We start from the raw sequence: 25,216 nt of genomic DNA on the forward strand, positions 1-25,216 counted from the left end.
TCTCTGATTAGGCTTTCTTGAAGTAATTTCTGTAAATCTAAAATTCAGCTCTTGTGCCTCAAGAGCACAAGGTTTAGATCTTTGAACTAGACTTGGTCTGATTTAGACTTCAGATTTTTTTTTTTTTTTTAATCTCAGCCTTCCAAAAGAAGGAACTAAATGTAATTCATAAAGATAGCTCTCTTTTCTTTCACTGTTCTTTCCTGCAACTCTTTAATTCCTTTTTTGATTTTCTGGGTTTTCTGGATGGTAAGGATGTTACTTGAATTTGGCTTGGTAGAAGGGGGTATGAGTATTCCTTTAGTATCTGTCTGAACGTTATCTTTGGTAATGCTGTGACCCTCACTGGACCTTTCAAGAGAGAATCCTAAAAACAATTAACTCATAAGTCCATGACAACAACAAAGACTGCATTTGAGGTAAATACAGTATGGAGAGCACAGATATTGTTGTAAACAATGCAATGATGATATAGTCTTATGACATAGTTTTACATCTTTTCCCTGAAGGATTCTATTGTTTTTCTAATGAGAATATCTACCTATCAAAAAGAAACAAACAAAAACCTTGGTTTCAAGATTTTGTATGGATTTTCTTGTGTGTGGAGCTTGCAGTGTGATTTGCCTTGTGTGAGAAGTATGGCCTTATAGGACCAAGACACAATTTTACAATGAGAAAGTAGTAGGGGTATAAAACCATGTCTTACGGCAAATATTAGAAATTACTCCTACTTTTTTAGCCTTTTTTTTTTTTTAAACATCTTCTTCACGTTGGCTTACTAATATAAGTGAAAGCATGGCTTTGATTCTTTATAGCTCTCTTTCAAAAGAGGAAAAATATGTATTATAAAGTGCTATATATGTTTGTATCTACTTTATAAATATATGCACATATGTAGAATATTTAAAATATATGTAGTTTTACATATACATATTTACACATATACAGATATTTTATGTATGTATTTGTATTTTTTATATCTCTCTATATATAATGCATGCATTGAATTTTATGTATGTATGTAGATTTCATGATGGGTGAAAAATTCAAGTGGCGTTTCTTCCTTTTTTATTTCCCCCCTTGAAGTTCCTCCCCCTTGCCCTTGTGTGCACTTCCACTATGCAGTTGAATCAGTGAGGGTTTTACAGGACTATTTAAAAGCAAGATATTGTCTTAAATTAAAAGCTGTTTATTTCTAAACTTTGTATAACGAGAGATGCAATATCCCTCTGCCTGTCTACTCAGTGCAAGTATGTGCAAGGAAGGAAGAATGCCAATTGATATACACTGTTTGACTTGATTATGTGTTATTTCTATATTTGTTTAGAAATAGTTTCATTATGAAGAATTGGTTTTATCTTTGTTTTGAAGACAGAAATGGAGATTATTAAAGCCTTGTGTGACTAAACACACACGTCATCTGAAAACAAAGAAATTGAATAAACTCTTAGATTTTTTCCCCCCCATTTCTTATTTGTTTTAAAGTATCATAATTGCTTTTCATCACCTCTTGATTTCCCAGCATAGCTGGGTTTGTGTACCAGTTCCAACTAAGAAAAATATTTGGGGAAAGGCATAGAAGGGAATATGATTTTCTTACCTCCTTGTCAGAGCATAACTGAAAACCAAAGAGAAGATGAAACTGGTATGTTTGCTTTAATGTGCAAGATCTTTAACGGCACTAGATACAGTGGCACTGGTCTTTAATTTAAATTTTATATTGGTAGGGTTTAGATTCAGTCTGCTAATGAGGGGAGTTTATATACAACAATACTCTTTGGAGCCAAAATATTGCAACATATTTTCCACCCCACGATGAGATGAAGTAACTAAACTTTCTCCTCCCCTTTTTTTGATACACTCCTTAAGTCATGCTTCTGAAGAACTTTAAGAAGCTTTTTCTTTCTAAGATGAGGTTATGACACTTCTGTGCCTCCATCCATTCTGGGTGAGATGCAGGTTTTTGCTGGCCTTGTAAATTCTCAATACAAACTCCTAATCGCTTAACTGGCATGTGTTTTTAGTTCTCAAAACTATAGCATAATAAAGCTTTAACTTAAGTCTCTTCAAAAATCCTTCCGTTCATTCAGTCTCTTTCTCTCCCTCTCTCTTTCTTTCTCATTCTCTCTCTTTTTTTCTTTTTTCTTTTTTTAAACCCCCTTAGTCCTGATGTAAAAGGAGGGAGAAAGATTGTGGAGGAGGCAGTTGTGGGTGTAAATGGCATTTTCTCATGAAATATTTGAAAAGCAGCAAGCATTCCATCCACAACATTTTTTCCTCCAACCCGGAGTGAGACAGAAGTGAAAAGAAGAGCATGCTATAAGAAAAAGGCTTTTTGTGCAATAAATGGATCAGTATATAATGGATTGTAGTGCAGGGAGGGAAACCACCATGAGCGCATGAGGTCTGTTATGTATCTTCTGCCAGTAACACAGCTGCTGTGTCCAGTTCACATTCGAATAAGGTCATACTTTCTGGCTATACCAAGTTTTCTTTGCTCTGCAAAAAATTTATCTGGGAATTATAATGAATAATTGTAAACTTCAAAACTGAAGGACCAAAAAAAACAAAAAATCATTTTTCATTGATAATTTAGCATAGATCACTTTAAAATATATTTTTGTGGTGCAAAAACAAAAGTGGAAAATATAGTTTCAAATAACTAAGGCATTAAGTTAACATGAAGGAATTATGTAGTGAAGTGAATATTCGTATGCAACTATAATTTAATGTAGATGCATTTGAAATATGAAGCCTATATGGGAGATCACAAGCAAGAATTAAGCTGTGTATGGGAAACAAACTGAAGGAAATACACAGAATAAATAGAAAATCACATTTATGTACTGGTACTGATACACACTCATTGCATTTCATTGATAGCCACTGAACACTGCTTACTAGACATAGATCAAATTATAAGATTTCAGAAGTCTTATAATCAGTTACTGAGCTTTTGACCCCCTAGAAAGTTTATCTGATGCTGTCAGACATAACTGACATAGAAAAGTTCCCTTATTGGTAGGGAAGTAAGAGTGATCACGTTAACGTAACTGTATCTATACTGCATCTGCTGACCAGGCTAGAGACGGAATAGGCCAAAACCTGTGCCACTGGCACGTTGGTAAATCTGTGCGAAATGTTAGAAACCCAATCCTGCTAGAGACATATTAGCAACAGGATTAAACTTGAAGTGTTTGGATACGTGATGGTCTCCCAAAAGTAATAAAAATTGAGTGCAGACTAGGCTTATGCCACACATGAGATAAGCTGCTGTGAGAGGGGTGAGCAGTCCCAGGCTAGCTGTTTCTGTCTGCAGCACACTGTTAAAGGTGACATATAGAAGGCTGCTCTGTGCCACCTCAAAAAACTCTACCATAAGGCACAGCTCTATCATATGACAAAGGTAGTTTTCTAGTCCTCCTTGGTGAGGGAAGTGAGGGTAGATGTCTGTGGGTTTCTGTACTGCCTTCTTTCTGTATGGAGGAGCACCCTGGAACGCTGTGTTTGTTGCGTGTTTGATAACTGTAAAACTGTACCTCAAAAAGGAGAACAAGTTTATGCATTGGCATTGTCAGGATGCATCATGCTGTATGGAAAAACAGGTAAGGACAGGGCATCTTTGTAAAGACCATCCCTGGTTAGTAATTTTTGTTTTAATAATAATTTCCTGTTTTCTACTAATTTCCTGCTCACATTGTGGTTTTTTTTTTTTCCACATGTTGCTTGGGTAGAGTGAAGTTAGGAAGACCCCTGTTAACCAATTGCTACTGTTCTAGGTATGATGAGGTGGAAAAAATGAAGGTGAGGACTGAGGGGAAGCTAAGCCTTTCATTTCCCTTTTGGGATCTGTTAACATGTGGGCAGGGGAAAGAGCGCTGTAGCCCTCTGAAGGAAACAGTGGGAATTCTGGGGTAAATTGTTGGCCAACAGACACAATCGAGCCACCCAGTCACTGCCTTCTCCTGTTTCCCTTTGCGAATGTTAAAGCAGTACCTGGGGCAGCACCTGCCTCTCCATGCTAACTAGCTGTCAGAAGAGACCTCCAGGAACCCCTTCCTCAACGGGTTAGCAGAATTCACTAAGTGATATTGAGAGGATCTGTAAGTGCATTCAGCAACTTAGAAGAGAAAGCGAATAGCAAGTGCTTTGGAGTCCCAGTTGTCATGCCTATTGCAGTGAACCTGCGAGTTCCCAATTTAAGGTACTTCTATAACAATTGTGATTTTTGCATGTGTTGCAAGTAAAAATGAAAGCTTAGTACTGGTTACTTGCAATCTTTCTGAATTGTTTTGCTAGCAGGCAGCTATTTGAAAGGATGACTTTTTTTTTTAAATCATCTTTGAAGGATGGAAATGTATTTAAAAAAAAAATCTGTTATATAGGTAGGATGTACGAAGCTGTTGATTATTCTCTCTTGCTTGGAGTTGAACGTTTACAGTTTAAACTCTCTTGTATAAGCACAGCACAATTTTTCTTCCCTGCTTGTGAAATAGTGAAGTTTTTGCCTCCCTTAATCTAAAATAAGGACTATCCCTTGCTTTCTTTTTCTACTTTGTGAACAATTTTTCTCATTTGTCTGTGAGTATTGCTACAGCATGACTGCACACAGAATGAAAGATCATATTCATGGCATTTCCAAGGTGGTTTTAAGATCAGTTTTATCTTGGGGTGGTTTATTCTCTAGTCTCTTAGTTAAGTCATACGAATAACTTCCCTGCTAGACTGACCTTTTGGGAACTGAAATTACTGAAAAATTAGTCTGAACATCAATTAAGTCTACAGGACCATATTGGTCTGTGAACTCTGTAATCATTGGATTGAAGGATGCGCTACTGGTAGAATTGTACAGGTTGGGTTTTTTTTTTTTTCTTTTAAATTCCCTTCCTCTCAACCCTAGTAGTCAGCTGGCTTAGAAAGATCCTATTGGGTAGAGCTGTGTTACCACTGAATAGTAGGATACATTTATTCCAACAGCTGTGATCAGGTTGAACATAGCCATTTTGTTTATATCTGAAAATGTGCAATGCTTCTGGCATGTTGCAGCCATGAGACTGGATTTGCATACGTAAGTAGCTAATACTTGGAAAACCTAAATGGTCTGCCTGGGTCTGTATGACTGTTTGTTTAAGTATTGGATATGAACAGTAATTGTTCCTTTATCTTATAGCAAAAACTAGCCCTTTTTTCAGTTGTGTGCTTTCATTTACTTGTATATCTTCATTAGTAGCTAGTATTTATACTTTTCTGTTAACTAAGATTGTATGCCTCTGAGAGAAATGTGTGTGTGGCCTTGAAGACTGAATGAATGAATCATCTCTTGGCTGGATCTGAGCACCTGCATGTTGACTCCCAATTCTGTTTTGTTTTTAATCAGCTAAAAGTCTGCCCTTGAGAGCTTGTTTGTGAAAGGCAAAACTAATATCTCTGTATAGCTGTGCTTTTTCTGCTAAAATAGATTCTGTTGGCAGTGCTTCTGAGTTGCATGAGAAAGGAGTGAAGATGAATAAAATGAGTCTTGCAACGTTTACTGTAGTCTCAGAACATCAAAAACTAAATTCTGTATGTTAGTTTAGGGTTTCTCCCCCCATCCCTTCAATTTATACACTATTATGGAAAGTTCTTGCTGTTTAACATCATAAATTCCATGTTATAAAGTCAAAACATTCTCATCTGAAGCAGGGCTGATGTTCTGTATGAAATGATGTTCTGTATCATAGTTTGGCAGATGTATTTTGAAGCATGTCTCACCAGACTATATCACTATCATGTGAAATGGTTAAGGATAACAATTTGGAAGGGGCTGTTTGAGTCAATCCTTGCTTGATAGGTTATATTCCTATTGTTGAATGGCAGGGAATGTTTTCCTGGGGTTTTTGTTCTTTTTGTTTGTTTTTATGTGACTGTAAGGACTGACTTGCTCTGAAAGTACATCTATTAATTTTAAGGTATGTCTCAGCTTCTACTCTAATGCTATTTCAAAAGTTCTCCTTTCAAAATTTTGTCCATCTTGCCTCTCTTGTGCATACGTGCATCTTTAAGAGTGCCTTCCTGGATTGCGTTATCAAGGATCATTAGAATCATTTTGCTAAGTGACTAAAAATCTAGCCTGACCTTGGAAGTACTATCAGAAGAGCTTTCTTATTTAGTGCCTTGAAAATGCAAGTCCCTTTGTGACAGGAGAAGCACTGCTACAAATTTCCTCAGTAGAGCAGAAAAGTCTGCCTTTAGCTGTTGGCATTGTGACCCGCTTGCTTGAGCTTGGCTCATATGGGCTCTGGACTTCTACAGTCCCTTTTGCATATCGTCTCCAGAAGCTTCCTGTACGTAAACAGCATCATTGCTGATGGTCACAGGTCCTGCATTTTGTGCATTATATTCTGCTCTAATAAGGGGTGCTTCTCTAAGGCCGTGTTCCTTACCAGTCTGTTTTATCTTTAAAGTTCTCACTTGCCTTCTTGCTCCATAATGATTGAAAGTAGCAGCTGGAGTACTTCATGAAAGTAGCTAATACTTTTTCTTTATTAATTATTTTATCTTGTTTCCTAAGTTCTAAGTAACACAAGTTCTACTTGTGAAATATACCAGTGTCTACATTCACTGACCTTTTCACTGGCTAAACAGAACGTGGAGCCTACTTATATATATACATACATATAATTTTTTTTTCCCCCTGGGAGGAGGCGGGGGGAGCTTTTCTTTCAGTTCTGAAACTCTTTTTGGAACCAGGAGTGCTTTTCATAGCTGCTTTGACAAGGGAGGGGAGGTGGAATGATGTTAAGGATCTAGAGAAATGATTGATACAGGTTTATCATTGAAGCAGTGAGGTTTCTCTCATTTGCAGGACTTCCTTTTTAATTCCAAACAAGTCAAAGTGCTTGCTTGCATCTAGTCAGAATGTTAAAGCCAAAAATCATCTCACTTGTGTTACAACTAGGAAATCTACTTTGCCGTCTGAGAAAGTTACTTTTACTTTTTTTAAACTTTCTTGGACAGCCAGCACTATTATCTGTTTTAGTCATTTTTAATGTAATCTTATAACTCTAAAACAAGAAATTACCCCAAAATTCAGTGTCAATGTTCTGAAAATGAGCAACTTGCTCAATTCCTTTCAAATGTTCTGAAATAGGGATTTGGAGAATGAGATAATTTGAAGCCTATACTTTAGGAGCTTTTGATATTTTTTTTACTTAAATTCCAATTCAGCAGAAACTCAGAAGAACTGTTAAAGCATTAAAGATTCATTTAGTCAGGGCAATTATAGAAATTTACTTCCAGCTCCTTGCATTGTTCTCCTCTTTGCTTGCCGTTTCTGCGTCTGACTTTGCTCACAATGCTGCAATTGTCTCGCATCCCACGGCATGGAATCTGCGTAAGGTTGTTCCCTACTAGAGTATATGGAATGCAGTCTTTTTCTGTTCCTTCTATCATGAATGTAAGTGGTTTTCTGCAGCTGAACATCATTGGCATGTTGGATTGAAGTAGAGAGTGAAAGAGATCAGAAGGTCTTTTTTTAATTTGTTTTTATTAACCTAGAGTTGATACTTTTTTCTGCATAACAAATAGAGGCTGCATCTGTAAAAGTAAATTAAATGGTGCCATTTAATGCCAGGGAGCATTCCCTGGGCGCTGCAACTGAATGATCTGTACTGTTAAATTGTTAGAATAGTTTAGGCTGAGATTGCTAACACTTTTCATAGCAGTTTGCAGGCCCAGTTCAGGAATTGGCAGGGACCATGGACCGTTCCCTATTGCCACTTTGCACATGGCCTGCTTTGGAGGATGAGTACTTACTAATACAAACTTATGAACTGGGCATATTTATGGCTGGGCATGTTTAAATGGCTAGTATTGCAGCCCTACCTGCGTAGTCCTCTCAGTAGCGCTTGCAGCAACGTTCAGGAGGTGAAACACTTGTGCAAGTGGCTAAAAGCTGTCACTTAGAGGAGGGGAGAGCATTTTTCACAGGCTTGGCTCTGGCTCTGCCTCTATCTTCCCAGCTTTGTGGGACATGTAATGCCAACAGAAATGTGATCTTAACTGACCATTGCGCTGCACTTCTTTGCAGAGTAGAACACAGCTATTAACCAGCAGTGCACATCTAGCTGTGACAGGAGCTGGAGATGCCTTGTAAGAAGCATCAAGACCTTGTGGGTTTTTTGTTTGTTTTTGTTTGTTGGGGGAGGTGGTGGTTGGTGGGGGTTTTTTTGTTTTGTTTTGGTTTTTTTGGTAGCCACAAGATGTCAAGCAGTATGTGCACTGTAATGTTGTGCTGGGACTCTGATCCACCTGGAAAAAAATCTGGAGTGCCTCTTACTGCCAGACTCTTCAGAAAACCTTTTTGCATGCTGGTAGTCCGACCTTTGAGACTCCCTACAGCTTTTGTTTTAAAGGTGGCTTTACCATTAGAGCTGGCTCTGTGTAGCACGCTACTGCAGCCGTTTGTTTCACCTTCTGCAACGTGCAATTTTGTGCATTTCTTCCTTGATTAAGGCCTCTGACATATCATGGATCCTACATTACATCCGAAAACATGAAGACCTATTCTTTAGGAACTCTATCCAGCATCAGAGATCTCTGAACATTTCAGCAGTGTTTTCTACCTTCCCTCTCGATTATTTTCGCCTTCTGGTGACAATTTTTGCTACTGTACAGATGCAGCAAATATGCCTTGTAGTTATAGAAGTATATCTCAAACACTTTTTTTCTTACCTAAAATGGGGATAGGAGGTAGAGAAGAGAGGTGAGGCAGCAATAGGACCTCATTCACAGGTTTGAGGTAGCGGTTTCCCAAGTGGCTACTTTCTTGTCACTGCAGAAATTATACCTGGTATCAATTGATTTCTTAATTGGGCACCTCATGTGAAGCCATCAACATCCCCAAAAAATATCTGATATGTGCTAGTTTCATGACCATTCATTCCCCCTAAACCCCACCTACAGCACTGTTGTGCCACCTCTGGTTTCAAAGTGAGGGTCGTAGCTCCAACAGTCTGTACATGCTCCCCTTTAAGAGGCAGCTGGTGTGCGAGTAAACGTCAACCTGCCCCTGACCATGCATTTGTGTCACCTTGACCCAGGGGGTTTCCTTTTGGGTGGAGGGCTTCATGCTGCCCTTCAAGTGAACGTTGGTGTGCCCACAGTTTCGGTCTGAGCATTATGGCTCTTGGACCCCACCTTAAAATTGGAGTTACTGAAGCTGGGGCTGAAATACATGGGGAACCAGCAGAGCTCTGATGCGTTTTTCAGACTGCTGGTTATGGGAGTTTTACACAGTCTTAGTTATGTTGCTATTTAGTGAAAGCTTTTTGAACATGTTTTCTCACTTTTATGCTTTTGCTGGATTTCTAACCACAACTAGGAGACTTTAACTTATCATTGCACTCATCATTCACACATTTGTACTCTTTTTCATGTCATTGATGCTGGACTTGCATTAACAATTTCACTCTTTTCCATTTGTATTTGCAAACAAACGAGCCCAACAACACTATAGCAACTGCTGTAACGGTTGCCCTCCACTTGGAAGAGAAGGACTCAAACCTTTACTTCCAGCTCTCAAAGCTGATGTGCACCGTTAAGCTGTCTTCTGATCATCCCCCAAACATACAGCCCTCTAAACTGCCCTGTGAGACAAGTGATGTACAAGCTCAAAAACAAGCCTCATCCACCAAGCACAAATATCCCCACTCCCAAGAGTAAAACATCGTCGTACCGCTAAAATCTACCTGGATGGAAAGTGCACCCCCACAGGCTACAGTAGCCACTTCAGACTTTCAAAACTCCGCAGCCTTTCCCCCCCTCGTCCCCCGCCAGTTCCAACAGAAAGTACTACAACTATTGCTAAGACATGACATAGAATCATGTAAAAAAAAAAAAAGCTTTTAAAAATCCTTTCAAGTCAGGTTTGAACTTTTTAAAAATAATTGAGGGACTAATAAAAGATGGAGTGTTACAAGTGAAATGCCTGACTTTGTAGAGGGCACTGCGCTAGTTTGACCTGTTTGGGCTGCTTTGATCTGAAACCTGGCAGCGGCTCTATTGAACCACAGGTAGAATTTGCAGATTCCGGGGCTTTTTCTGAGGAGAGCGGACTACGCGGATGTTGGATGTACAGAAACACCTTAGATATCTGCTGCATGCCGTTACACTGGAAAGAGAGAAGCCCTAGTTGATTTCCCTTGGAGATATGTGGTCATTTTAAATAGCACAGCTGTCTGAAAATCACCCATAAACTTCAGCACACAGTCGTCATAATCGGGACTCTTTTGAAACAGAAGTAACCTCCTCTAACAACTGGATTTCCGGTTATGTCAATGATGCAACTGTGCTCCACCTAAAAGAGAAAATAGTATAAGCAGTGATATAGGTGGTATGTTCTTATATTCTAGCACATCTGCAGATCATATGTGAACTTTTTTTCCCTGAAGCAGTTGAGCATAGCAAGACAGTTGCATTAAAAATGAATTAAGGGATATGTATTTGAAATGTATTGATTTTAACATATGATCAACATAGTAAATTTATTTTGGGCCAGAATTTACAATGTAATTTGCAAATGACAAGTGACAAAATATGTACCTTATTAGGAAAAGTATTATTGTACCAAACATTGGAAAGTATATGCACAAGAGTAGATATTTATTTAAACCTGGCAGAAACGTCTTACGTTTTTTTTAAAAAACTCTTGTTTTTGAACCTCCAGTCCTTTGCCCACTGTTTTCCCGTTTCTTGTGTTGTCACTGTGATGTGCTGTGCAGCACAAGATTTGAATTTGCAAAGAAAAAAATTTAGTATGTTTTCCACTTGGGAGAACTTTAAACGATGATTAAAATTTTTACCTTGCATCTCATTAAAATAAAAAAATGCTTCATGCACTTCATTAGTCATTGGTAAAATTATGCTATTTTCTTTAGATAATCAAATGTGCTCCTCTGAATATTTTTAGGGCTTTTTTTCCCAGATATATTATGTCTGAGAGGGCAACTCCAGTGTTATCCTCACAGGAAATGGCTTGTCATAATATTATGAAGCAACTTTTTTGACCGTCTGCTGAAGGATCTTTGTTCATCTTGGTAACATGAAAGATTTGGCTTATTCTTGGGCTTGCAATAACAAAGAAATCTGTGGCCTTAATTGGGGCTTAGGAATTCCCTGGTTCTGATGCCTATCTGCTCTCTAACCTTGAGCAGATCTGCCTGTTTTTCTATTTGAAAACATATGGTGTTATCTTCTACTGTAGAAAGTATTGGAATAGTTGATTTCTTACATATTTATCTGCTTTTTAGATATTTTACAGGTAGTGCAAACCAGCTTACTTTTTGCTTTTGGCAACTTTAGCAGAGTGTAGTATGAAGCACTGAGCTACCTTCACGGTATGTTGTGCCTGGTTTTGAAGACCACGTAGGATGAAGTGAGTGTGGAAGAATAGGATGGTGTACAGAAGTAGTAATGTTCAGCCTCAGTGATTTTTGTCACTAGGGGAGCAAAAACAGAAGAAACTGTTAGTCCTTGCAACCTTTTTAATATAACATTTCTAATTCAGTGAGTGGTCTCTGTATGTTGCACCTCTGAATCTGGCAGTTAGTTTGGTGGCTCCTCAGTGCTTGCAAGCTGGAAGTGAACAGAGGCAGTGACCTGGCAAAAGAATAGAATTAACAATTTACTCAACCACCAGTCCTGGCAAACTTTGTTGTTAATAAATTGTTGACAATGAAATGCCAAGGTTTCTCTCTATGAACTCATAAGTGACATTGAATTACCTCTCGTGGTTTGTATTCCCCCGAAACTGCTAAAACCAGACAAAGTTAGAAAGGACTTTATTCTCAAACAAGTCTGCAGAGCTCCAAACTATTTCTTATAAAAAGTAAGCTTGTGGGAAATATCCTAGACAGTGCTCTTTTTTAGGCAATAAAAAAAACTTTGAAACTTTAATGCCTCAAGAATCCTTGAAGAGCTAAACTAAAGGCAATAAACTTGCTTAGAGATTTGACTGCTCGTTCTGAACAAACATAGACGAGATCTCTAAATGGAGGGATCTCTTAATTCATGCAAGCGTGTAGTTTTTTCCTTCACATCCTTTTTGTGGAAGGCAATTGTGCATACAATCCTCTGAGTAGTCAGGTGCTACAAAACAGTAGCATAGAAGTAGTCCTATTGCGCTAAAGGGTTTTACTCCGTGGAGGCATCACTACTGTATGTCTCAGTACATCTGGGAATGGTGACAGCTGATTTCTTAACTTGTGAGCTGTGGATAATGAAGATAGTTGGTCCTTCTTTTAAGTCTGGGATGAAACCCTACATGTATGCAAGCAGGGGTGGCGGGATATCTGTTTCTCAACCATGTTCTTTTGGCAATAAGCCCTGCACGTATTTGAAGAGCTGGCCAAACTTTCCTACCAGAAAGCATGTATATTTATGTCTAGCATCTTGTATATTTGGAAATCTTTCATTTTAAGGAAACAAACAACAGAAAAAAAAATCTCTCTAATGATCAGAACAGATTTAGTCCAAATCTATTCCATTAAAACTAGCAGGGATAGAGTAACCTACAGCTTTTTTTTTTTCCTGTGAAAGACAAAAGTAGAAACAATTTCCTGTGAATTACTAATAAGCGTCCTCTAAACCTTTTCTCATCCTTCTAGTTATGTAGCCATAATTTCTTTCAAATGTAAAGATTTCTGCTTAAAGTGGCAACCATTGTTTCCTTATAAAAAGAGTTGTTTAAATGTGACCTGAATTCTGTTATTAACAAAAAAGCCTACAGATTATTTAATATCTCAAATGATGAATAAAATGCATGTCTAGACTTAAAAGTGTATTGTAGAATAAGGTCAGAAGTTAGTTCTTCATTCAGTTGATCTATTACAACTTCAGTCAAAGAATTTATTTTTCACTAGCTGAATCTGATGTGATAACTTCTGCACTAGAATAAGAGAAGCCTTGTGGTAAGCACTGCTTTTTTTGCTTAACTGCTGCTGATTGCTGCATGCAGAGTCTTTAATCCTAACCTTGGCACCTGAAAGTGCATTTACATGTAAACTTGAAGAGAAACTATGTTATTGGGAGAAATCTGAAGCCCCTTTTTAAGTATGCTGCCAATAATAACATTGAGTATAAAATGCAAAATTTAGCAATAGTTTCTTTTTACTAAGTTTTTGATTTTTCTGAGCTTGGACAATGAAAAGCAGTTTAAATTTGAAACAGTGTTCAAGTTCTTCAGTGCTGCATTTTTATTCTCTCTAAAGTCTTTAGGGAATATTTTTAAGAATCATTTTTCAGAGGAACTTAAAAAAAGTAATATTTCTAGATTTTGAGGTTTTTCAAGAATTTTTTTTTATTGACTTATACTATTTATGTATACAAAATTCAAGAGACATTTTATTATGGAAACAATTACTACATGTCATTCCAAAAGCTGTCATAGTTGTAACTGTCAAAAAATGCAGTTCAAGGTGCAGTTGAGTTCAAGCAGCGGTAAATTCTGTGAGCACTTGCAAGGTTCACCCAGACTAAACAATACCAAATTCAGGAAATTCATGTCCGGCCGGCATGCAGTGAAGCCTATCTTTTTCAGATACTCTTGGAATTCAGTTGTTGCCTCTGGTTTTACAAATAGATTCTCCTGTGCCTCATAGAACTTCTGCTGCTATTTTATTTTGAGAGAATCGCTGATGTTAATTACTATTTTCAGTGTTCTCTCATCTCTTTTGCTTCGTCTTTATTTTCTTTTAGCAATGCTCTCGGTTCTTATATGCAAGGAGGGAAGTGAGTTTGTTCCTAGAAAAGTATGTTTTACAGGCTTAAAAATTTTTTTTGCAGTGTGGTAATTTTAAGACCTGATGCTCTAAGAGCAAAAATGTCAGCTTGAATTAGTTGATACATTAAAAGAATACCAATTTCCACATGATGAGACATAAGCTGAAATGTTATCCGATAATGTCATTGTGCTGTTTCTCAAATATTACAGAAGATTGTTAGCTCTTACTGAATTGCTGAAAAATTTGGATCACTGCACTTTTTTTCTTTTCTTGTAATAAAGTCAAGGGACAATTTTTCTTCTCGTTCTCAGTCCTCCCTCTTGTCACAGAATTAATGGGCGGTTATTTTCAGAGAGAAAGCTGAGGATCAATATTTGTTGCTGCTGCCTGGAACAATAAAAACATACTAATTTTATGCTGCTGTTCTTTACTTTCCTTTCACATGAAATCACAGACATCCGCTAATGACCTAGGATCCTAGCCAAGAGCTAGCTGCAGTGCGAGAGAATGCAGGATATTTATAACTTCATTATTACCCGTTATGTATTCCTCACTCTCTTTGTTGCAAGAGAGATATAATTCAATATAAAGAACAATTAGCAGCTTCCACAGCCTTTAATTTGCTCATTTTGGGAGGATATCGGTAAAAACTGCTCTTCTCTTTTTGTAGGTATTCATGCACTAATGTTTATGGTATCACAACTTTTAAAAAAGCAAGTTACATGTTTTTTTCTACTCTTGAGGCAGTGGAGTGCGTGAAGTCGGGGCCGGGGCAGTAGGGTGTCTAAAATATTCTCCGGTCTTGGCAGAGTAAAACAGTATGAATGTAGAGAAAAGCATGCTACTTCTTCAAGACTTTCCTAGACCTTCAGAAAAGCTGAACTTCTGATCTTCTCTGTGACTCCCTATTTGTGTGGTCTGGCCCAGAGTTCACCCAGTAAATCTCCTCCTGAACCAGGTAGCGCTGGCTTTAGTACAAGCCTGTGCGTTACAATGCTGCTGGTGAAGATGCGCAGTGCAGAAACAAAACCTGCTCCTCTTCCGCATCCAACTCGGCAAGCAAGCGTCCATGTGGCCAGAGCAGAACTCGGGCGCGTGGCACCTGCACTGCGGGAGCAGAGACAAAAGCCTTCAGGTGCTCTTCTCTTCCTTGTGCTGTTTGTATACGCAGGGTTGCAGGTTGTGCATCAATAGCTGTGCATTTGTAATTTTCTCCCTCTCCCTAGTAGTGTTTCTTATTCTAGCGTTAAGTCACTAAACGGTAAAGTCACGATACAGAGTAGTCTTTCGCTGATGCTCTTTTGCACAAGGTGGATATCAAATATCCTCTGTGTTTTCAAGCATGTCTGATCTTTTGGTGGGTAGTTTTTTCTCAACGCATCATCAAGTTAATTTTTTTTCCCCTACTGTCTTTTATTGCAGTTGTACCATTTTAGTAGTTCTCCTCTCAAGGGAAGAATTGCTTGCTTTTCATCCTCTGCATCAACCAAATGGTTATCTGGGAAATAAGCAGGATATATTCCTGAAGTCTATGTAGAAGATGCAGAATGATAGAATTGTTTTGAATTTTACTTTGACGTGCATGAAAAGTCATACTTGCCTAGTTTACTGCATGTTTAATGCTGTTTTACAAGAATAGAGGAGGGATCTTGGAAAAACGGAGCACCTGTAAGAATTCTAATTTACAGACTAATCCCTATAGAAAGAGAATTACAGTTTGAAACTGAACTTCTGCCAGATGATGCACAAATTGGGATCTTAAAAAGAACAGCACCCCAAGACACACAGCCCTATCCCTCTAGTCCCCCTTAAATAGTGGTGCTTTGTAACCATTAGTCTTTCATTGTGTCTCCCAAACAAAAATTTACTGCTCTCCGGGAGAGAATTACCAAGCTGACAACATCTGCTTCGCATTTCGCTAAACTGAGCGAGAGGGGTTTCGTTCAGCCCTTGATGGACAGGATTCTGCTATGTTGATGTGGTAGGCAGATGAAATAGCGCCATAAAATCCCAAGCAAACATAAAATATAACATATTTGTCTTAAAGCTTTTATTAATAAAGCTAAAAATTCTGTAATTTGTTTTCTAGGTAGTACTTCCAGAAGTCTAGAGGAACTGAACTAAGTTCAATATCGGTAGGGTGTCAAGTGCTGTGTTTTTGTGGTTGCGTTGCTATTGCGTTCAAACCGTGAAGGCTGTGCAATCCAGCGATAATGCGGTGACAGTCCCCGTTAGGCAGGAAAGGAGGGATCTGAGAAGAAGGCGCTTTGGTACAGTCGGATGCATGCCTGGGGGTAGTTTTGTGGTGGGTATCTGATCTTGCTTTAGGGTATTAGTAATCACATGGAAGAAAAGGGGGAGGCATAGAGCTGTGCCCTTGGTGCTGGAGCGCCGTAGCACTTTTAAACGATCGAGATTTCTGTCGGATTATTTATGAATTAGATAGATGTGATAAAGTACTTGTCACAAGGACGTGGTATTACTTGTTCGTTGATTAGAAAGCAAGCATAGGCAGAGTTTTTCTCAAAGTGAGTTTTGATGCGATAGATTTTCAGGATAATATATTTCAGTGATAAAATGGCAGAAATATAAAGTTACCATTCATCCTGGTCAGCGTTTCTCATGTTATTTTTTCCAGAGGACATACATGTATTTGTTTTATGTTGTCTGTGTCTTGTTCTGGTATTTTAGAGTATCACCTAAATGCCTCAATCAAGATTGAATTTCGTTGTGTTAAATTTTGTGCGTTTGTGTGCATGTGCGCCCCCAACAAACAATTTTTCCACGGGGGAAAAAGTTACAGCTGATAAGACGAACAAAGAAATCGTTGTGCTCCTCCACAGGGAGAACTGAAGCCCGACAGGCTTCAGGGACACGCAGGAAGCCCGTTGGCAGGGGCAGGAACCGGCCTGTCTCTCGGGTCCTGGTGGAAATGCCTCTGTGCCACAGGCGGAGCTGGAGCTGGAGCTGGAGGGAAGCCTTCTCTGTCGCTCCCCTGTTTCCTGCCTTAACTGGGAGAAGCAGCTGGGAAGGAAAGGCTGGACAGGGAGAAGGAAAAGAAGTAATCCTGGTTGTGAAGCTCTTAACAAGAGAGAAGAAACGTTCCCAAACTAGCCAACCGATGCCCTTTTTTCCCCCGCTCTGTGCTTTGATATGAATGGGACAATGTGGCTGAAGTAATGCTGGCGGCGCAGAGCAGCGCTCTGTGCATAATGCGCTTCCCTTTGCCGGCGTTTCCTCTGGCGGCGCGCTGAAAGCCCCTCCGCTGCCTGCCGTTGCCTTCGTATTCTTTAAGAGAAAACACGTGCAGGAAAAGCTTTGCGTTATTGGAACAAAACCCTAGATTTGTTTTCAGATGGTCCTTCCTTGCATCCTCTTTCTGCCTTTTTTTATTTAAATAAGCCTTTGGGGGTTTTGTTAGGGTTTTGGCAGGAAAGGCTTAATTCTGAATAATTTTGTTGCATGGTTATATGGAGCTAATGTTTTCACCTTAAATGCAAGTCAGCCTGTCTTACAGGCTTTTTTTATAGTAAGTTCGTTCAGTACCTGGAGCTCCTGAAATTTTCTTGATGCTGCTCTGAAGCTTTCTGGCTACTGATGAAACCCATTTTTTGTTTGCAGGGCAAATTTTGAATGGCAATCGAGCAGCTGAGTTTTTTCAGCTTTTATAAAGTCCCTTGTTGGTTCTGCAGTGGGAAAAAAAAGCAGCTGATGACCCTATTGTCCTACTTAAGTTCAGTCTTCTCCCCCTTAATTAAATCAGCAGTATTTTTAAAGATTACTTGTAAATTGTGCTGTGCAAGAAAATAACTGTTTCTTCTGGTTTTGGTCCCGGTTGTTAACTTGGGGGACTTTATGTTAATAATCTAACTTTAGCCTAATGTTTTTACAGGACAAGCCGTTTGCTTTTAGTGAGTTGTTTGTTGATGTTTATGGACTGTGCCTGGGAGGATTAGTAATTTTATTTGATTCAAAGAATTTTGTGAATTTAAAATTAGTAAGCGTTTTTACTTTTGTCTGTTTGTTTGCCTTGACCAGACCAACTTCCTTGAAATTTCTGAAGTTTCCAAGATTAATTTAGCTCCCTAATGATGGTATTAAATATTGACCATTTCAGATGTTTTCAGATAAGGAAGTGGTTACCATAAAATTAAGACAGGTAAATTATTTTAATAGCTTTCCACTGCTAAAAGCTCTCTCTCTTCAGATCCTTCCACCAGCATCCCAGTCAGAGCTGGCTGGGCCTGGCGTATTCGTTGTGGTCTAGGCAAGATGCAGGTATCTTTACCAGAAACTTAGTCTTAAAAAAAAAAAAAAAAAAAGCACACACACACACACAACTTTATCGGTGTTGTTCCCTTGAATTTGCAAACTTGGCATTGCTTGCTGTCCCTGGAGATGGCCTGGATTTTTTTTCCATGGCACTCTGAGACTTGGCATGTGTTTCAGTTTCCCAAATTATTAAATGCCAAAGCACAACAGACAATTTACTATAGTTTAAAAAAACCCCTCCTTTTTGTTTCCTTTTGTAGCTCAAGTTCTGACTGGGTTAAGAATGGAAAGTTTTATACTCTTGAAATTCATATTGTCCGAACTTTGTTCCTGTTAGGATGTCCCTCTTGTCTTTGAAATTAAAGTCTCCATTACTGTAAGAGAGGCATTATCACAGAATAAAGAGAACCCATTGCAGTTCCAAAATAAAATACATGGTTGCTGTCATGCAGCAGGCTTCCTAGCTGCCTATCCATTCAGTGCATTTTTATTCAATGAAAAGTCAAAGGTTAAATGCTAACATTAATAGAGGCTGGTTGTGTTTCAGGATTCACCAGGATTAGTTTGAAGCATATGCCTTAAAGGAGAGTTTAATTATCTGCAACTCTACATTGGGATCAAAAGAATGGCTATTAGGCAACGCAATTCTGTATTATTTTGTGTGTGACACATTGAAAAGACGTAGATTACAGGGATTACTGCACAGGCTGTTGGTTTGATAGAGGTCTACTAACTAAGAGGTCAAGGAGTATTTTAAAAAAAAAAGGCTTTGGAGTGCACACAGGCTGTTGGGGGAAATAGACGGTACTAAAACTTCTGTTACAAAATTAAAATAAATACTCTATTTTGAAAAGAAATAAAGAGTTTTAAAACAAAAACCGTTTCACACTTTTAACATTCAAGCAAAGATTTTGCTGCAAAATGCCAGTGTCCTAAACCATCACTGTTAATAGTAACTGTCTACCACTTACGGCGTCTGCCTGGATGTGTTCCATGCTATATTTTAGTTCTTCTTGGCATTAGCACAGAAAGCATGTGTTTTCACACCACAAGAAAAATACAGTCATATGTCTACTATGCATACTTAAATGCGTGCACGTGAGTCTCATGATGAAATGAGATATACTCACAGGCGAATAAATAGGGTATTTTCAGTATCTTGAAAACTCATTATTTAAGCAAGTTGTAGGAATGCCACTGTAAATCTGGACTTTGAAGCCATCAGAGAAAATAGTTGAGATTTAGCTTCATAAAAAGATTTCTGATTCTGCCTTCCAAATGGGAAAAGATCAAAATGGAATATTCCTTCTCTGATAGTGAAAAAGTTTCTCTTGCTTATTACTTCTAAATCTGTTCGGAAAGCGTATTCCTGATTTCTAAAAAAGGGGAGTTTTACTATGTTAGTGTTCTTTCAACAGGGAGAAAAACCTGCTTCCGTCACTTTAGATATTACTGTTTTTTTGGACAGGTGGTATGCTTTTATTGAAAACTCTTGGACTCCTTTAACTCTCTCAAAATGTTTTTGTGCCTTTTAGTAATGCAAGATGCATTTCCAGCTAATAATCTTGATATGTCATTTTTTAAAATAGCCTGTGTGGGTGGAAAGGCTAAAATTCTCGTATATTCTTGACAAAGCAAGCCAGAGCCCTATCTCAGTTTGTTCTGTTTTATTAATTTCGTTTTTATATTGAAGGAGATAGTGAATCCAGACTTTCTTTTTTTTTGGTCAAGAATGAACTGATATAAGACTGTAAGTTTTTTGGGGGTTTTGGTTTGTGTTCCAAGCCGTCTGCAGTTTGCAGTGTGTGATTTTACTTGGAAGAAGAGATTCAGGCATTCTTTGCATAGTAGCACATTAAATTGACCTGTAGTACGTTTGAATTTCAAAGAATGACTGTGTGCAGTGTATGGTTGTGTAGTTTGTTTTTTTTGTTTTTGGTATTTTTAGCTTTTGATTTAAAATAGGATTAATTCAATGGTGATGATTAGGCTGCACTAAACGACTACACTTTTTCTTTCTTTCGTTTGCTTATGTAATAGCAGTTAGAAACCTGAATCTCTCTGCATTTTAATATTCTGCCTATACACCACATACAAATCCTTTTGCCTTTGATGTATTTCTTTGATTATTTGAAATTGCATTTTTGTGTATTAGATGGCCACAGAATCTGTCATTCACATAAATGTTTGGAAAATATATGCTGCAGAGAGATTTCTTTTCAAGTATTTTCTGTTTATATCTTTAAAGTTCCGCAGTCTCAGTCCAAACAGCATAAATTAAAATTGACTAAAAATATCCTGCTGATGCTTGAAGCTAATATGCAGAGGTCAAATTAAAAGAGCTGAGGTGCATATTGGAGGTGAGAAAGGAAAGCAGCACAAACGGATGGGAAGTGGGTACACTTATCCCATACAGAAATATTCACTTCAGCATGACTCTCAATGCTAAATTTGACATTATAATTCTGGACTGAAGGCACTGGACTCGAGATGCATAAAATCTTTTAACGGTGGCTTCCTTCTTTTCAAAGCTATTTTGAACAAGAAGGCAATCCTAACATGAGTTTAAAGCATATTTTAATTGTAAAAGTTAAGTTCATAGTCAATTTTGGTATAAAATATTGTGTAGCTGTCTATTTTTGATTTTTTGAAACTGTTTTGATTTTGAGGGGAAATCAGCTGCTGCATCAGTAGATTGTATCACAAGGTTTTTTTTTTTGTTGTTTAATAATTGGACTATTTAATGAAGTGATTTAGTGAAGGTGCAACACATGCTGTAAACATTTTAAAAGGGAGGCAAGGGATTTAACTCTGTGTTCAGGTCATACAGCATACCGTCTAACAGACAGCTAAAGACATTCGTCAGGGCTGTTAAGACCAAGCTCAGGCTTACGGGGCATTTAATTCAAGTCTGTTGTTCGTTACTTGAACTGAAGCTTTCCTTGGGTGATGCAGAATCTTGTAAGACTTCTAGGTTGTGCACTGACGGCTTGTTGAAATAACTTACCTAAAGAGCAAGGATGCTAACTGAGGGAGGGGGAGAGAGAGCAAGAGGGGAAAGGGTGTTGATCAAGTCACCAGTACTCCAGTGCACTGGCTAGGTGTTTAGGAAATCGTTTCTCTGCTTCAGAAAGATGCTGTAAGGGCTGGAGATGTTGATGACTGCAAGGTTCTGCTGGGTTGCTGGGCCACGATCTTGCATGATCCCACGCTGGCTAGTCCAGCAGGCGCTTGTACTGCCCCAGGCTTTGAACTTCACCTGAATAGTGCTTGCATATCTGGTGTGCCCAAACACAGTTTATAGTTCAGTCTGGCATTATAAGCAAAGAGGATTGAACAGATGTGCATTTGTTTGAAGAGTGTAAACATCTGAATTGTATGCATGGCTCCAAAAAATTTGCAAAACAGGTGAGATGAAACTAAGCATAATTAAAAGTTAAACTGAATAACAATAGGAGAAGTAGCCTCACAGGAAGAGGTTTGAGATAATTTTTGAAGAGTAACAGTATAAAATTTGACTAGTCATAGCAGTCTGCAGGGGAAGTCAGCATAAATAGTTTGATACACTAAAGTGCATTATAAGCCTTTTATGTTTTGTATGTTAAGTTGTGGTTCAGAGGTACCACTTGCTTGCCTAAGTCTTAGATTTGCGTTCTCAGACATGTTTTGTTATATGTTTACCATACTTTAAAAATGTGGTTATCTAGATCTTTTAAGTGATTTTTAAATATTATTCAATCAAAAATATCACGCAGTGATATTTTAAATATCACTAAATCTTTTATTCTTCCAACTTTGTTGATACTGAGAAGTTTTATGAATGTAACCAAAATTGATTGTGATTTAAACTGGCATAACACTGTAAACCTTAAGTTGTTTAAAAAACACAAGTTTCCATTGAAATAGTCTAAATCCTGTGGTGAGGACTAACTTGTATGATTTGGGATTTGTTAGACTTGATCTCAACCCTGGCCGCTTCACAGTGAGCATGCCAGCCAAATACCCTTAATGATAGCAGTTGTCCTGATGCCTCATCGTAATTTCTTCAGAAAGACGTATTTTTCTATTGTTAGTGCAGTTGACAGGTAATAAATCATAGAATGTTTCACAAATCGCCATGGGATATGTACCAGATACAGCTCAGCACGTGCAGAATTAACAAGGCAGAGAAAGCAGTTAAGGCTTTGTTGCAAGAACTTTCTTGCGTGGAACAGACTAAGCAGCGCCAATCACGTACAGTAACCATGCAGCGAAGACGTAGTTGTCTTGGCCAGATAACAAACTCTCTGCAGGAGCCATATCCAGCTCATGGTCTTTAAAATAACTTATCTTTCTTGAAGCTATGTTTCAAAAGTAAAATTTAAGAGAATCACAGAAGAATCTTTTTTCTTCCCATGATAATCAGAAGGCATGATTCCATCCTTTACGTCAGGAGATATGTTAATGTATGTATCCTGAAGTGATCCAGCTGTAGGACTTAACTTTTAGTGTAATTGGTAGCTGTTGATATTGATGGATGAGCCATGAATTCTTTGCCCTGCTTCACCTCTCCATTTTTCTGCAGTCCGCTAAAACTAAAAAGCTTCTCTGATTAAACTGAGACTGTTCTCCACTGAATGGGCTGTAATCTACCAGGACAAACAGGTTTTAATACGATTTCAGTAAATAATTTTTGAAATTCTAATTCACTGTTATTGTAGGGTTATAGCATTGCTTTCAGAGTTATCCAATTTAATCTTTTCTACTGATTTCTTGTTTCCAGTGGATCCTGGCACACCTTTCCTCCCTTGACTCCGTCCAGTTTGTTTCCATCACCCTCTTCACCTCATTCAGAGCTTGTTAACCAGTCCTATTGTCTTTGCTTTCCTTCACCGTTACTATCTCTCAGTAGATGTCATTTTGCCCAGCTGGTCCACAGTCTTCTGTCAATTTTCAGGTCTGGCTATTGCCATCTTGCGTGTAGATCAGAATCTTCCTTCCTTCCTGTGTTCACATTTCCAGTGCTGGAAATCATTGAGTACATGAAAGGAACTTTCTTCTGCCCTGAATTTGAAGTGTTTTGTCTTAGAGATGTCCTGAGCCATAGCAGTCCACTTCTGGGATCTTGGTGAAAGTCCTTCTCAGTTCGTGAGCTGGAGCATGTCCGCAGCATGCAGTATCTGCAGCAAAATTACATGGTGCAATCTTAGTCTCTGATGAATATGTGGTAGCTGCAGTCTTTTAGCCTGATTTCCTAAACAAATTAGATGTGTGCAACTTTGCAGTGACTGTCTCTGCTGCTGTCCTGCATTTTCCAGTAATGTTTGAACCAGTTGGCTAGCTTCAATCCAATCTGAAAGGGGTAGAGATCTCAGATTATCAGATTCCTACAAATGTTATGTACAGACTGGGTAGGGTGAGATCCTAATAGTACTTCCACTCTGGGACAGTTCAGAGTTCGCTGCAGAATTCATATGTAAGGACAAGAGGAAGGCTTTAGGGAAGCAGGTTAGCTGGCTTAAGAGTTATTTTTTATGATCATTTTACACTGCGGTTTTGGGAGATTCTGTCGTCTAAGTGAATAGTAACCAGCAAAGTAGAAAACTCAGGAGGGTAGAGAACTGAAACAGCTTCTGATCCATTTCCTTCCATGCAGGAGATATAGAAGTATTCTGGGAATCGGGGAGCAGACAGTAGGCACAGTAGGCAGGAGGAAGTGCAAAAGGCATTTGGAGGAGGGTACCTTCCATCCATCCCATAACACAAGGTTCTGTGACATGAAGTTCATAAGCCAGATGTAAATTATAAGGAATTTCTTTACAGCTTGCCAGGGCTGAGAATCAGCCTGTGGTCTTCAGTGCAAGATTTGTATGCATCTCCACTGGTAGCTAATGGTGCTGGAGCAGCTGGCTGAGAGCCACATTCCGTCTGGTTGGTCACATCCTCTTCCCAGTTTTGTGTCCTGCTCTGGTGGATCAAGGTCAGCTGAGAGTGGGTTTGAAGATATATTTGAGAGGATGGCAGGAAGCGATGGAGGGTTAGGGGATGCTGAAGTAGGCATGAAGAATTGCAGGAATCAGAGGGGAAGGAGCAGGTGGGGATTACATATACAGCTTCTAGCTGAAGCTTGGTATACCTGGTGAGTCTTTATTGGCCTGCATGGTCATTTGAGCTGTAAACCCCTGTTTGGTCCTTGGTCAATGTACAGATTTACTGTAAAGGATTAGTAAAACAGATTTCTGAACTCGTGAGACTGATCTACAGGCTACACAACATCAAAGAATTTGGATTATTTATGTCCTGCCTTGATGGATGACTCATGCCAAGAATCACAGTAGTAATGGTTTGCACTGCTATTATTAACCCTCAGGTGCTTTCCAAATATCTTTAATTTATAGAAGAAAACCAATCTGTGAGGGCTGACCTCTCTGTTCAGTACGACTTGACTGAGCATAGTGGGTTTGCATCAGTATTACTGAAAGGAGAAGCTTCAGAATCATCATGTTTAGGACATAGCTTGCCCAGCGTTTATCACTCTGCTCTAAAGGAGAGACATCTGATGGTCAAACATGCGGTGCTGTGCAGCTCCAGCTGTTACCTGTGGCTATGTCTTTAGTTAGAAGATTATCACAACTATTGCAGAACCACTTGGACAAAATACAGTGACTCTGTTCAGAAGCAGAAACTATGTTGGGACAGTGTAAGGCTGCACTGCATACTCTCTACCTGTGGCCAAATGCAGTCATATTACTAAAACCTGAAAACAGTAGAGCGCTGGAAGACTCGGAACATATCACAGAATTGAACTTCGTTCTCTGAAGCAAACACAGGGTTAGGTTATGCAGTACTTACTCACGTAAGAGATACCACTGAAGTCAGTCCTACTGAATCCCACTGATCTAGTAAAATAAAAGCTATGGGGATAATGGCACAGTTTGATATATTTATTCAGTTATTATTTTTAAATCAGGCCTTTTCCATAGAAAGGAGGGACATAAGTAAAAACAGATGTTGAAACACTGCTACAAGCAGCCTCCAAGAAAACCCAGCCCCCAGCCTAATCCCTGCTGTTACATTTTCCCACCACTCGGAAGGCAAGTCTCATGGACAAAGTGCTGTCTGTGATCTTATTTTATGCTTTCTAGTATGTACTGGATTTATAAGGAACAACTTTTTTTGTATTCTTGTTGTGGTATCAGGGAACA

General features: G+C 38.7%; 1 protein-coding gene across 6 annotated transcripts in view; it reads left to right on the top strand.

The window, feature by feature from the left end:
• STARD9 (StAR related lipid transfer domain containing 9) overlaps positions 1-25,216 on the top strand; it is a 115,575-nt gene that overhangs the window by 24,110 nt on the left and 66,249 nt on the right. The window lies entirely within an intron of this gene.

Source organism: Struthio camelus, chromosome 5, assembly GCF_040807025.1.
Source record: "Struthio camelus isolate bStrCam1 chromosome 5, bStrCam1.hap1, whole genome shotgun sequence".
In the NCBI taxonomy this organism is placed as follows: Eukaryota; Metazoa; Chordata; class Aves; order Struthioniformes; family Struthionidae; genus Struthio; species Struthio camelus.